At 43.8% G+C, this 13,496-nt stretch overlaps 1 long non-coding RNA gene across 1 annotated transcript in view; it reads left to right on the forward strand.

The window, feature by feature from the left end:
* Positions 1-618: 618 nt before the first annotated feature.
* LOC134476293 (uncharacterized) overlaps positions 619-13,496 on the forward strand; it is a 95,374-nt gene continuing 82,496 nt past the window's right edge. Inside the window, exon 1 of the long non-coding RNA XR_010047869.1 lies at positions 619-827. This is a non-coding gene — a long non-coding RNA (uncharacterized LOC134476293). The remainder of the gene's footprint in view (positions 828-13,496) is intronic.

Genomic DNA, 13,496 nt, shown 5'->3' on the forward strand with positions numbered 1-13,496 from the left:
TATTTTTTAGTGAACTATAATTTTGATTATAAAAAGATAAAATACAGAAAAAACACTTGACTCATTTTTAGTTATGGTAAAAGCCTGGAGCTCACAGTAAAACCAGAGTGTCATCTGCCATCTGGTGGCAGCATACCCCGCTCACAGGTTTCAACAGCCAAACTTCAAAGCAGGGATTTCTGAGAGGGGAATCTGGGCTCTGAAGATGTTAGCGAAGCTACTCCAACAAGTCAGGCCATTGTAGTTCCTTTTGGGAGAAGAGAGACAGGGTGGAAAAGAGTATAGACTCTACAGTCGGGTGGACCTGGGTTGGCCAATCTCCCTGTCTCAGAGCTGCTGTCTCCTCACTGTGTAGTGGAGATGGTGGTAATAATAACGTTACTTTCTGCCTCCAGGTTATGGAGGGGGTCAAATGAGGGAACTGGTGGGAAACAGCTGGATGTGTTTGGAAAATGGTGAAGAGCTGCCCAGCTGGGAATTGTTTATTATTTATGTTTAAAACTGCTCTGTGGTTGTGGAATGCACTATTCTCTGTTGGAGGAATTCTAGGTATTTGCAAGCAGGTGGAGGAAGTATTTGGTGTTTGGTTTTCTCTTGAATTTTTTTAAAGGCTATCAGAGAAGGAACTGTGCATTGGGATTATACCAGCTATGATTTAGGAACAAAGGAAGAGTGACCAATGCCCACCCCAGTGAGGCGATGGGAAGAGTAATCAAGCATCCCGGTCATCAGCCATTGTGTTGCTTCTTGGCTTTGAGTTTTCCTCAGCATGGGCAAGAAAGGATAATGAGAAAGAAATGATGGACTGGAAGCTTCCAGAGACAAAGGTAAGACAAAGAGAAGGAAAGGAGAGAGAGAGTGAGACAGGGCAGAAAGGGGAGTCGGTGATGAGAATCAGAGAGAGGAGGAACTTGGAAGAAGGTAGGTGAAAGGGAGAGTCAACAGAAAGAAGCAAGCAGCTAGAGCCCGACACTGCTGTCCTGGGAGGGTCTGGGCCTTTCTAAATGGCAGCACTTTTCTATGAGTTGGCTTTTTGTGACTGAAACGCATCTTTGCTCAGGGACCTTGTGCTTTGTACATGTGAAGAGTTTGGATCCAATGTGCTTAGTGAAAGGGAAGAGTCAGACATCGCTGGAAAAAGAGACCAGATGTCTTTGAAATCATCTAAATTGTCTCTATTTTTAAAAAAGTTACTCTTTCCATTGCTGCCAGATCTGAAAGTCCAATTTGCCAGGATAATATATCCGGTGTGGATAAAGATTTCCAAACTTGAAGTGTTTGTCGCTTAGCAACCCGGAGGCGTGAAGGGCTCACTTGGGCCATTCAACCTTCCAGGGAGACCAAGTTTTCTCCCGCCGAAGGGGATTGGCTAGGAATTCACTCAGGTTACTCCGTCAGGCCTTGGGCCTACTGTGCGGCCCCCTCTAGACTTCCCCACTCAGGTTTTCTCCCAGGAATTTGAGGCTAATGCAGTCTACACCGATGAAAAAAAGAGAGCTGGAGGAGAAAGGGAGAAAAGGGGGGTAACAAAGAAAGACTCCTAGTGACAGAAAGAGTTGAAAACAGAGCAGGGAAAACAATTGTGCCTCAGACTCCATCCCTGGCCTTCAGCACAGATTCAAATAACTCTTCTCAAGTGGTTTGGAACAAAGGTATTTTTGTTCTCTCTAAAAATCTATTTTTAATACTTTTTAAACTCTGCACATTATCATTATTGCTACTGTTCTTATTACCGTTAAAGAGAAGTGTTTTGGTCTTGACACGAGGCTGAGCTTTCTTTTTCTTATAGACCCAGAATCTATCAATGCTTTGAGGCCTCCTGTGTCGGTGGCAATTGCCCGTGCTCCCAACCCCATCCTAGGGGACGAGGAAAACAAGGAGTGGGCATTGTTGCTCATCACAGTGCCCATTCTCCATTGTCCGGGAATCACTGGACTCTTGGCTTGGTTTCTGCCTTCTGTCTCTATATTGTTTCACACTGATTTAAAGGTGATTTTACACCAGGGCTGTGGTTCCGAGCACATAGAGGTACAGACCCTACTTATTGGCTTAGGACCTGATTTTTGCCACTAAGCTACAACAAGAGAAATCTGCTAGGATTCCTGAAGAGCTCGTTGGTGTATCTGGAGAGATATTCTGATGAGGCCTTCGGGTCCTCCCTGGATGTTTACAGGTATGTTGTAATTGCGAGGGGGAGACTAGGGTAAAGCTGAGTACATGACAGGGAGGGTGAAGACAGAGGAACTAACGCACAGAGATACAAACAAGTAAACACATTCTTGATGACATGGTGAGACTGCTGAATCAGACTTTCATGAAGTCCAGCTTTTGATTTGGATCTCCATTTGCATAAATCCTTCATTGTCTGAGCCAGTTCAAATTTGGTTTTCTGTTACTTAGCACTGAACATTCTTCAAGAATACACTGACATTTATTGAGCACCTAACCTAGCCTAGGTTTTACATTCCATAAAAAGTTTTTATGTGTGTTAGTCTCATCTGATCTCCATGGAAGGCTGGCAGGGAAAGCATTGACACCCCCTTTCTTTCAGCAGAAGAAAGTAGTTGAGAGGATTGATATGGACTGGTTTGTGGCACAGCTGGGGTCCTCAAGCAAGGGAGCCTGGCTCCCCTCAAACTAAGGCTCCAGCTGGCAGAAAAGATCTGCTCCGTAGAAACGGAGGGAAAACTGAGGAGGGAGAGCATCTCGGATATCTAAGTTGACAGGATAGACAAAGGCCACCAGGAGGGTGCTAAGAAGAATCAGAAGTAGTGTCGGGTGAACTGGCTCATTTAGGATCCTCATGCAGCATCCCAGGGACCTGATCTGGCCAGGTTCCAATATGCTTTAAAGAACCAGCACTCTGGACACTGTGAGAAGGAAAAACACGATGACAACTTTCCTCCCTAGAAACATTTGCAAATGGATTTGTGAGATTCTGTTTTATTTAACCCGAGACCGTTGGAACACAATGATGCTGATTAATGTTGGTTGATTCAGTATGCAGTAGTTCATGTGTCAATAGTGTTCTGACAGCCTTTTATTGCAAAAATAGACACTGAGGCTCAAGAGAGGTAGGATAGCTTGCCCAAGATCTCTCAGCTAGATCTTGCTGTCTTAACTATGATGCAATAGTGGCTTTTCATGTGGACAGAATGAAACAAATCTCCTGCAAAGGTCCTTGGCAAATAGAATATAGTAGGTCTAATGATAGATTGGGAATTCAGACCCTAGCACCAGGATGACACCATTCAGTACAGGCATGAAATGAATATGGCTATGAAATTATGAGGCAGGTTGTTTTTTATCTAGTACATTGACCTTGCCATGCATATGACTCCCATACTTTTAAGTAACTCTGTACCTTATACCCTCATTTATGGAATTTAAAAAAAAGACTATATTAAAATTTTTGAAAAGTAAAATTGTTGAGGAGACTTGTACTGCCAGACACCAAACATACCACAGAGCAGTAATGATCAAAACAGCATGATACTGTGAATGAAAATAGACAAACGCAGACTGATGGAAAATGATTTGGTATGGACTGGGTTTGATTTGACAGTAAAAGCATGTCATCTGTAAAGGGCTGAGCAAAAACTATTGCCTAGAAATGTGTTAATCTGGATTGCTTCCTACTTGAAATATGTAAATATTTCCCATACACAACATTAAATTCTGGATAGATTTAAAAGTAAAATATAAAGCTAGAGACCACAAAATACCCAAAAGGAAATTTATGATCATGATTAGAGGAGTGTTTCCTACATATTGAATCAATAGCAAAACCATAAACACTTATAGATTTCATTGTATAAATATTAAATATATTCATAAACAAATATACCCCAGAATATGTGAAAGACAAAGAGCACACAGCCTTAATATATAAAGAACCCTTGTAAATCAGTAAGATAAAAAGAAAGCATAGCAACATAAAAACATCAAAAGGTCAGTGTGCCTTCATAATCAGCCAGTGCAAATATAAATTTGTACATGATGAAACACAGTATGGCAAAATGCTTCAAAGATCTTAGACATCTGACCTTGTAATTCCTCTTACAGAAAAAAATTCATCTTGAAAGAATGCCTGGACAAATGTGCAAAAGCATTTGTACAAAGGATGAACACCACACTGTTCTTTACAGTAATCAAAAACAATTGAAATCAAGATGAATTTCCAAAGAAAGAGTAGGTTAAATAAATAAGAGCATCCATCCATTCAAAGCACATAATAACATCGATTAATAAGCACGAGCCAAGACAGGTAGCTGCGGCATCAAAGCCATGTTTGATTTGTTGTTAAATGAAAAAAGAAAGATACCAATAGGTATAAAAATAGATCATATTTAATTAGATATAGCTGTATTTCTCGATAGCTGTATTAATTAGATATAGCTGTATAAAATGCTTGGCAAATTATTCACTCATTCTTTTTCAGTTTTCTTCTAAAATAAATACATATCTCTATGTAATAAGCAGTACTAAATCATTTCATATGTACCAAACAGTATACAATTTAAACACAAATGAGTCCATAGATAATAAAGCTTTTTTCTTTTTTCTGATCTGAGTGGCAGATGGATTGGCCCACTGGGTTGTAAGAAAGTATATGGCCTTCAAAACCAGTACAGCTTGGGCTGAAATCTCAAGTATTCGAATGGGCCAGTTGTGTGAGTACACTCTTCTTAACCTCCTTGACCTTTGGTGTTCTTTTCTGAAAAATGAGAAAATATTCTCTACCATAGTTAATGTATGGGATGTTAAAATGATACTCTGCCCCATCAGCGACACACAGAAGTGTCCCAATAAGTAGCAATAAATACACACTCCTTTAATGGTGAGCTCAAATGTCTCTGAGGGTGTCTTTACCACTACCCCCAGACAATTCATTCTTCCCTCACAGTTTCTCCTAACATTTTACATACACCCGTCACTGCTTGTTATAGTTTTCCTCACTTGTCAATTCCTAAAAGTCAAGGGTCAAGTGTGTGCATCTTGGTGTTTCAAATACTTAGCTCAGTGCCTGGCACATAGTAAGGTTTCAATAAAATATTCATTAAGAGAAGAAAGGAGAGAGTGACTAACAATTATGCTTAAGTACAACAAGGAGCTAAGTAAACGTTTCCTCAAGAGAGTAATTTTGGAGGCATATTCTTACGGTCTCAGTAGATTCTAGTGCTCTAATTTTTTAAACTACCTGAACATTATTTGGAATTTTATTTTAGGAAGAGGATAGCACTGTGTTATGACAGTGCCAAGAATAATACTGAATGCTTACGGTAATTTCACCTATTCCTCTAAAAGTCAGAAAAAGAGGAAATCGATGAGGAGAGAACATGTCACCTGCTTTCGTATCTAGAAGTAGCAGAACCAGGATTTGAACCCAGTCATCCTGACTGATGCTGACTCTTTTGTTTTTAAGCAGAACCTTCTCCAGAAGGGCATTTGAAGAGCTTCATTGAGTGGAACAATGAAATCTTCTGCACAGCTGGACCATGGGTCTCAGCAGCATAATATAGAAGGCTGAGTGGAGGAGAGAAAAGAAGGAGAAATGTTATATCCAGAGGGACATTGTAGAGGGTTAGCCCAGCTCTCAGTGACCATCTTGGTCTGTGGCCTTGGGAGGCAGCATTTTACTACTTGGGCAAAATTGTGAAGCTGGTGACACTTGTAGCGTACTCAGGGCAGGGATGAAGATCAGATGATCTTGTGCTGTATCTGGAACACGTGCTTGGTAGAATCCAGGATGATACTCGATTTGTGAACTGATTTAAATGCAGCACTTTTAAAAATATATACAAATGAGGGATTTTATTTGATTGCGAAGATATAAAAGATCAGCCTTTTTCAAACTAACAACGTTTATTTGTTATCAAATTAAATCAAATTGGCTTGGCCATGCAAACCTCAGCAGTAGGAAGAGGAGAGGTCTCCCCCTTCGCCACAGACCCTAACCTCCCTGCAGCCAGCACCCCCAAGCCTTTTGGTGTTCTATTTCTGCTAATCCTTGCTAAGAAGTAACTGGTGAGCCAGAGGTTAGCTGATAGGGTCTCAAGGTGTGACCTTTCCCAGGAGTATTTGCATGTTAATAGAGGACACTGGGAACCCAGGACAGCCTCCAGGTCTCAAATGAAAGGAGTCCTGAAGGTGGACAGAGGGGTGGGCACAGCCCCCCAGGGGCCCTGCTGCGTGGGCCACGTTGATTCTGCCTGTGCTGTGCGGATGGCCACTGGTCTGGGCTTCTCTCCAGCTGCTTTTACAAAGCAGTGGCTTGGAGAAGAACAAAGCAATTGTATTTATCCTCAGGCAAGGACTCCATTGCCAGGGCCAAGTATGCAGTGCCCAGCTCAGTCTGGACCCAGTAGGCCTTGCTTAATGGTTATTTGTTGAATGAATGAAGAAATCCTTTTCCACCCCTGCCGCTAACCACACACACCTTTAGCTTTCTTGCCCATGAGCTGTTAAAGCCGAGACCCAAGCCTAAGACCTGAGCAACTTCTTCCTGACGATAAGAACATTTCCACTGTTTGCACTTTACTTTTTTTCTTCCTTATAACCAGAAAACCTCAAAACTTGTGCTGAATTGCATGACCTCACTGACCATGTTTCAAGTTCCTTGTTGAACTGTGGTGAAAAATCTCTTAACTATGGCCAAACTGCAAAAAATAAAATTCCTTCATGGACACATCTTCCTGCACACACACACACACACACACACACACACACACACACACATATTTCAAAGCGGTGTCCTAGAAAGAAGAGGGGGGGGGGACTGGGAGGGAGCCACGAGGACAAGACTACTTTTCTGTTTGGCTGAATTCATCAAAAATGTCCAAACCCCATACCGAACATTCATCACTAATTAAATCCTAGCACCATAATTCAGAGAAAACAATTACAGCATTTAGAATTTTTAAAGGAACTATTATTGCTGCCTTGGCCCTTTTAAAAATTATGCTCCCCAAAGGACAAAATGTGATCCATTAATATGTATGTATTATTACTTTTTTGTAATGGGAAGACTGCTGATGCCTGTGAATATGGAAGCATTTATTGGTTGCCGACAGCCGCGTAGTTGACTTGCAGTTTTAAGTGCAGTATTTTCTAGAATCTAAAAGGCTGTAACATTAATTACCTTTTTGCCTTCAGCTGGTGTCCTGCTAGTTTCTATCCTGTGTTCTCTTCCCGAGCTACGTTGGAGACTGGTTAGCGAGTGAAGGGATTGGTCGGACCCAGGGAGAGTCACAACCATCACTGGGAAAGCTCATGCAGTAACTCATTTGATTTCAGTCAGTCCCTTCCATTTATTTACCTCTAGAACCCAAGAATATACTCTGCTAATCCCCAGGCTCAAGGCGTCTTGGGTTTCTAAGTCAAATCTGAGATTCTTCTACTCGACTGTCCCTAGCTAAACTGGGATCTGATTTTTCTCTCTTTCATTTTATCCTTTTGAAGCACAGGCTTCTTTGTCTTGATAATTTAACAGAGTAATTGAGAGGTGAGTTATCTAGGTCTGGCACTAAGGGACCACAACTGGCCTTAATACGTTATGATGTCCTGTGTGTTTGACTTGTGTGCATGCTGTGTGTGTGACCATGTGTGCGTGGGGGGTGCACACGGCACATAGGTAGATATGTTGTGCATATACGTGCATATAAAGGCACGACTCCGAAATTTCCATTCAGTGCTCTGATCAGTCTATTGTCACATGCATTTGGCATTCATTATCCATGAGCCTCCGGCGCCTTTGGTCCTGTGCCCTGGCTAGCAGTGATTTGGTTTATAGAGATCATATGGCAGGGAAACAGACCTTGAAAGACAGAGCTCTGAGAAGCACATTTGATGAATTTCCTATGATTTGAGTCTGGGTTTATTCTTCCCTGTGGCGGGGCAGACACCCCAGAGCACACGCAGCCAGCCCAGGAGCCCCGGGAGGAGTGGAGGCTATGACAATAAGCACACTGTTTTTTCTTCACACGTCTCGGGTTGCATTTCCTATCTGGGAAAAAAAGAAAAGGCAGCCTTGTAAAGGATCCAGAATCTGGGCAGGAAACCACACAGAGTGAAGGTTGCCATTGTCATTAGCAATTAATGTAACCACCAGGGCTGGAAGGAGGAGGCCTGCCAAGGCTGTGGGGGAGGGGAGGGCAGGGGCTGCAGGGGGTGGGGTGGGGTGGGGGGTGGGGGTGGGGAGCTGCTCACCGCCACTTGCCAGCCACAGCTGGTGGGCGGGATGAGCCGGACACTGCCTCTGGTGCTCCCCAGAGAGACCACTGCACTAACAGTTTTGATTTTTAAAACAAGGTGCCCAGAACTTGATAAGTTCTAAAATTTCTCTGCCACCCATTTTTCCTTTCTGTGGCTCCAAGTCCAAATCCTTAGCCCCTCGGTAGATGATTTTTTTTCCTAAGGAGTCGTTTGAGATTCATTTACTTAGCAGTATATATGGAGTGCCTTCTGTGTGCCAAGTTCTTGGGGTGCTGGGCGTAAGGCTGATGCTGATCTATAACAGATGTCGAGCGTGTGTGCAGCAGGCACGGAGCGCTGTGGTTTCCATTCATTACCTCATTTGGGCATCATTACAACTCTGAGCTGGGTTTTCTTCTTACTCCATTTTACAGATGGCATAAGTGAGGCCCACAGAGGTGAGGGAATTGTGTTCCAGGTCATAAAATCAATATGTGAGTCCACATTCCCAGTCCTGGTTTACACCCTGAAGGAGCCTACAATCTCGGGAGGATTCAGAAAAGTCAGTGGTGACTGGATGACAAGGTGATGTGCTGGAGGAGAATGTGGTCTGGGGAGGCTCACGGAAGGCTTCCTGGAGGTGGTGTGGTTGTCTGGCGAATGCCATGTTGGTGTCTGCACTGCCCACCATGTAGGTGTAGGTACGTCCTCCAGGCCTGTCCAGCCACTGAAATGTCTTTTACTCCCTTCTTTGTTCTATATGAAGTCCCCATGGAGTTGTCAAAGGGGGAGTTGCAGTATTTTTTCTATATTGTGGGTAGATTCAAATCCTTCTCCTGTGCTTTCTTCTGCCTCCTGGTTTTGTCTCTTCTTTTCATACGTCTCCTCTTCCCTCCCAAACTCCTTTTCTTTCTTTCTGGTAGTTTAAAAAAAATGCCACTTTTCATTAATGTGACCAAAATGTCATCAAGTAGTTTAATGCTCTTTAATGTCCTTGTATCGTTTACGTTTTGTGAACAGTGTGGAAATGAATCCCATCTGTGGGTTCAAGAACATCAAAAAAGTCGGACAGGCTATTTAGACGTGCTGCTTCACATTGCATTAGTGTGTACAATGTCAGGGGGGCCCAGCCAAGCGCCGACCGTCCATCCGGGCCTCCACCGCCCCTTCCCGGGGCCTGGGAGTGACAGATCGCTCACCTCTGGAACTCAGAGTCTGTCCTGGGCCCAGCTCTGGAAGGCTGCCTGGAAGCCCCTGGAAAAGTATGAAGCCTGATTCAGGAAAAGCTTTCTCTTCCTCTCAGGTGCCAGTGTACCCCAATAATAGCTTCTTCATCTCTTGGGTGAGAAGCTAGTTATAGCACTGTCTGCTTCAAAAGTGCTTAGCTCTGCTTTGTCTGGGTCCTTGGAGCTCCACCCCTTTGTTCCCAAGGGAGGGAAGCTCTGAGCCTAAAATTAAGTTGACAGCTTGTAAGGAAGCTGTTAGAAACCTCAAATCACTGCAGAACATCAAGCTGGGGGCCAGGAGAAAGTATAAGAGAGGGGCTCTGAGGGGGACCCTAAAGAAGAGGTCTTATAGCTTAAATCAACAGAGTGCTAGCCTCAGTATGGTTGTTTCATGGGAGCATTTTTGCCGTGGCTTGGCCTCTGGCTTCCCCACTTACTAGAAATATGGTTACATGTACCTTATCTGCAAAATGGGGATATTGATTATATCAACCTAGTTAAATGGGTGACTGCATGTTGGAGGCTGAGGCAGAAGGGTTGCCATGAGTTCAAGGCCAGCCTAGGCTATGTAGTGGGTTCAAGATTAGTTAGAAATACATCATAATACCCTGTCTCAGAAAACCAAATCAAACCAAACATAGCACACACCAAAAAAATAAATAAACGAGCTGCTGGGCCTGAAGTGTATAGCCTTGTGTCTGGCCAGTCAGTACTCAGTAAACAGGAACAGTGCTCCTTTATCAGGACCCCCTGCAGCCCTCCTCTGGCTACCTCTCTCCACCTGCTGTCAGGTGCAGACAGCCCCTTCCTCCCTCTAGCTGAGTACTCAGCCCAGGCCTTCTCCCTATAAAGATGGAGGCGGGGTGAGGGGGACCTTGACTCCAAAATATCCTGGCTTTTTTCCAGGTCTGGAGAAACCCCTCATTCTAATGCATTCCCTGGAAAGAAAGATATGGCTTTTTGTTTCAGAAAAAAACAAAAGCTCCTATTCTTCCTCAGACACGGGGAACAGCAAGAGTAGAGTTTTGACTGTTAATCATTAAAGCTGCATGAATAATAATCCACCTCTCTGAAGGCCCCAGCTCCTTCCCAGTAGTGCAAGCCCTGTCCTATTTTGCATTTGCCTGTACACATATCCTAATATGCTTTAATTCTTATTATAAGTCTCAGGAGAAGCATACACTTCCAATTGTTATTTCACAATTCTTAAGATAGCGTCATTTTGTTTTAAATCTTGAGTTAAACAAACAAAATCATTCCTTCGGTGCCATTACCAGGACGGTTGTTTCTAAGTTCTTTATAGGCTGAGCAGAGGCCCCGTCGGTTATGTATGCTAGGATGACTGGGAGATTGAAGATGCCACTGCATTAGATCTGGAAGCCTCCGGGGATGTGTGAGTGCAGCTTACGCTGTAGCCACTGCTCCAAGCCTTTGTGCTCGGGGAAGGACACCAGGTTTTTAAAAACTGACAAATTTGCTCTAACATCTGACTGCCTTCCCTGACCCCTCGACTTTCCATTTTAACTCTCTTGTTGGCTGGGACATAGTTATGATGGCGCAGAACATAGACTCAGGAGCCAAATTACATGGGTTTGGATCTTGGCTCTCTTACTTGCTTACTCTGGACAAGTCACCCATCTTCCTAGGCTCATAATAGTATCTGTCTCAAAGGATTCTTATAAAGATGAATTGGGTTAGTATGTGTTAGGTATTTAGTCTACTGCTTGATGCATAACAAGTGCTCTGTATAAATATATTAGCTGGCATTATCCCTCCAATTATTTAATATCACCTTAGCACTGCACTGTGGGTTTTCTGAGGGCAGATACTGTGTGGCTTCTGCAACTGCCACCATTTAGCACAATGCCGGGCACCTGGAAGACTTGCATTGTTATTTGCTAAATTGCATCGAAGCAAAATAAAGGATCTGAATTTGTGTTGTAAACTACCAAGCAAGAAATTTTCATTATTAGCTCTGGAAGAAGTTTATTGAATACAATATCTCCAGGGCTTTCGCAAAATTGCTTTAGTTGCATGTAAGATCTCGAGCATCCACTGACAGTCAGTTAGTGAATCACCTCTGTTGTCAGTGGTTGGGTGTTTAATTCTTTCTTTCCTTGTTTGTGCTGAGTGATTTACTAATATTATCTGGAAGTTCATTTCTTCACAGCTGTTCCTTTTCTGGAGATTTTCACCATTTCCTTCAACACAAGTTATCAGGAAACCGCTTTGTGACTTAGTGGAAATTGATGCTGGGAGCGACCGTAGTCATCCTTTGAGGACTGAGCTGAGATCAGCTGGAGATGAGGAGACTGCAGTGGAGCTGAGCTCTGCAGTTGCCAGAGGTGATATTTCTAGGCGAGGAGTGACACTTCCCTCAGGGTTTCTGATTCCAAAGCTGGTGTTCTTATAGCTTCACGGGGTGGCAGAAATCGAACCCATTTTTTTGGTAGTGAAGGTGGGAAACAAGCTGAGAGAGGAATGCTCTTGTTTGGGGTTGTAGTTAATATAAGAACCGAGGGTAGCAGCCAGGTCTCCTAACTCTGATTCTGGTGTACCTAATGGATTTCAGTGACCACCTGAAGAGGAATGAAAACACTAAGTGATTTATTCATTCACTCCACCAACCAACCCTAATTTCGCATTAGAAATGAGGACATCGTACCCCAGGGCCTTCTCCAGCAGTGTCCGATTGGCTGGAATTGCACCCCATGTGCTGAAATCTAGCCCACTCCCTGGCTAAAGACAGGACCGACTGACATCTCTCCTGACTTCCTCCTCACTCTTTCTTGTCCCTCTAGCATCCCCACAGTGTGGTCTAGCAGGCATCTCAAACAGAACACAGATGAGTCCTAGTGCTAGGTCTTTTTCCTTTAGGAGTGCTCCTTCTCCCATGAAACACTCCTATTTACTTAGTTGTGTCAGCTTCAGACTTCAGAGTTTTTCTTCACTGTCTTTTATCCTATGTAAAACTCATCAATAAATTCTGCCTTTACCTACAAAACAGTTCCCAACCCTACAGGTGATTGCCCTCCACCCCCAGTCTGGTGCCGTCCTCCATCTGGCTGGTTACTTGCTCCGTCTCTGGTCTGTCATGCTCTGCTTTTCACGTGGTGGCCATGGTGATCCTCTGAAAGTGTAACTCAGGTAAATTCCTGGTGGAAGACCCCCGAGGATCTCTCATCACATTGAAATCAAACTGCAAAATCTCTCCTGGGACCAGCTGGCCCGCACCCATCTAGCCACACTGGCTCTTCTCATTCAGCACCCGGATTATTCCAGCCTTGAGGCTTTGACCCTGCTGTTTTCTCTGACTGCCATGCTTTTGCCTTAGAGTTTCACAAGGCTGGTGCCCACCCTTCGTTCATGGCTCTGCTCAAATGCCACCCCCCATTTCATCTTATCTGAAATAACAGGTCATTTCCCTCTCCCTTTATTCAACTTTATTTTTCTCCATACACTTAGATTTCTTGGCCTGACATTGCATGCTTGTTATCTAATGTATATATTTGTGTGTTTTTTTCCTGTCATAAGCTGAATTAAGGCTGCAGGAAGGCAGTGGTTGGTTTTATTTTTCATGAGTTTGTCCTTAGTGCTTAGCATAATGCTTGACACAAAATGGGTACTCAATAGTGCTTATTGAATGAATGAATAGATGGATGAATGATGGATTCAGACTAGTGAAGACTCACCCCCTGAGGATGGAGATGGGCCATGTTCTAGAGGAACATGCTTGTGTAACAGCGTTGGGTCCCAGTAGTCCAGGAGAAATGGGAGAGGGATGCCCACTAGATGATCAGCAGTGCGTGCCCCCTCAGTCTTGTCCATTTGCTCTGATTACAGTCCCTGAGCACTTTTGAGAAAGCTTCACGTGTCCCACTCTGTGGTTTCAGTAATGTAGACAGGCAGAGTTTTCTGGGGCTCAGCCAGGGTGAGAGCACAGGATGTCTACTTTCCAGGCTCACTGCAAGACCAAGAAGTGAATTGTGACTTCTTGGGGCAGCAGGAACTTGTGGCTGGGGTCCGTTTGTTATCTCCCCTGGTGACAAGTGGGTCCCCGATGATGTCATCTGAGCA

The sequence above is a fragment of the Cavia porcellus genome, unplaced genomic scaffold (assembly GCF_034190915.1).
Source record: "Cavia porcellus strain 051 isolate PalLab524CR breed Dunkin Hartley unplaced genomic scaffold, mCavPor4.1 scaffold_6, whole genome shotgun sequence".
Classification (NCBI taxonomy): Eukaryota; Metazoa; Chordata; class Mammalia; order Rodentia; family Caviidae; genus Cavia; species Cavia porcellus.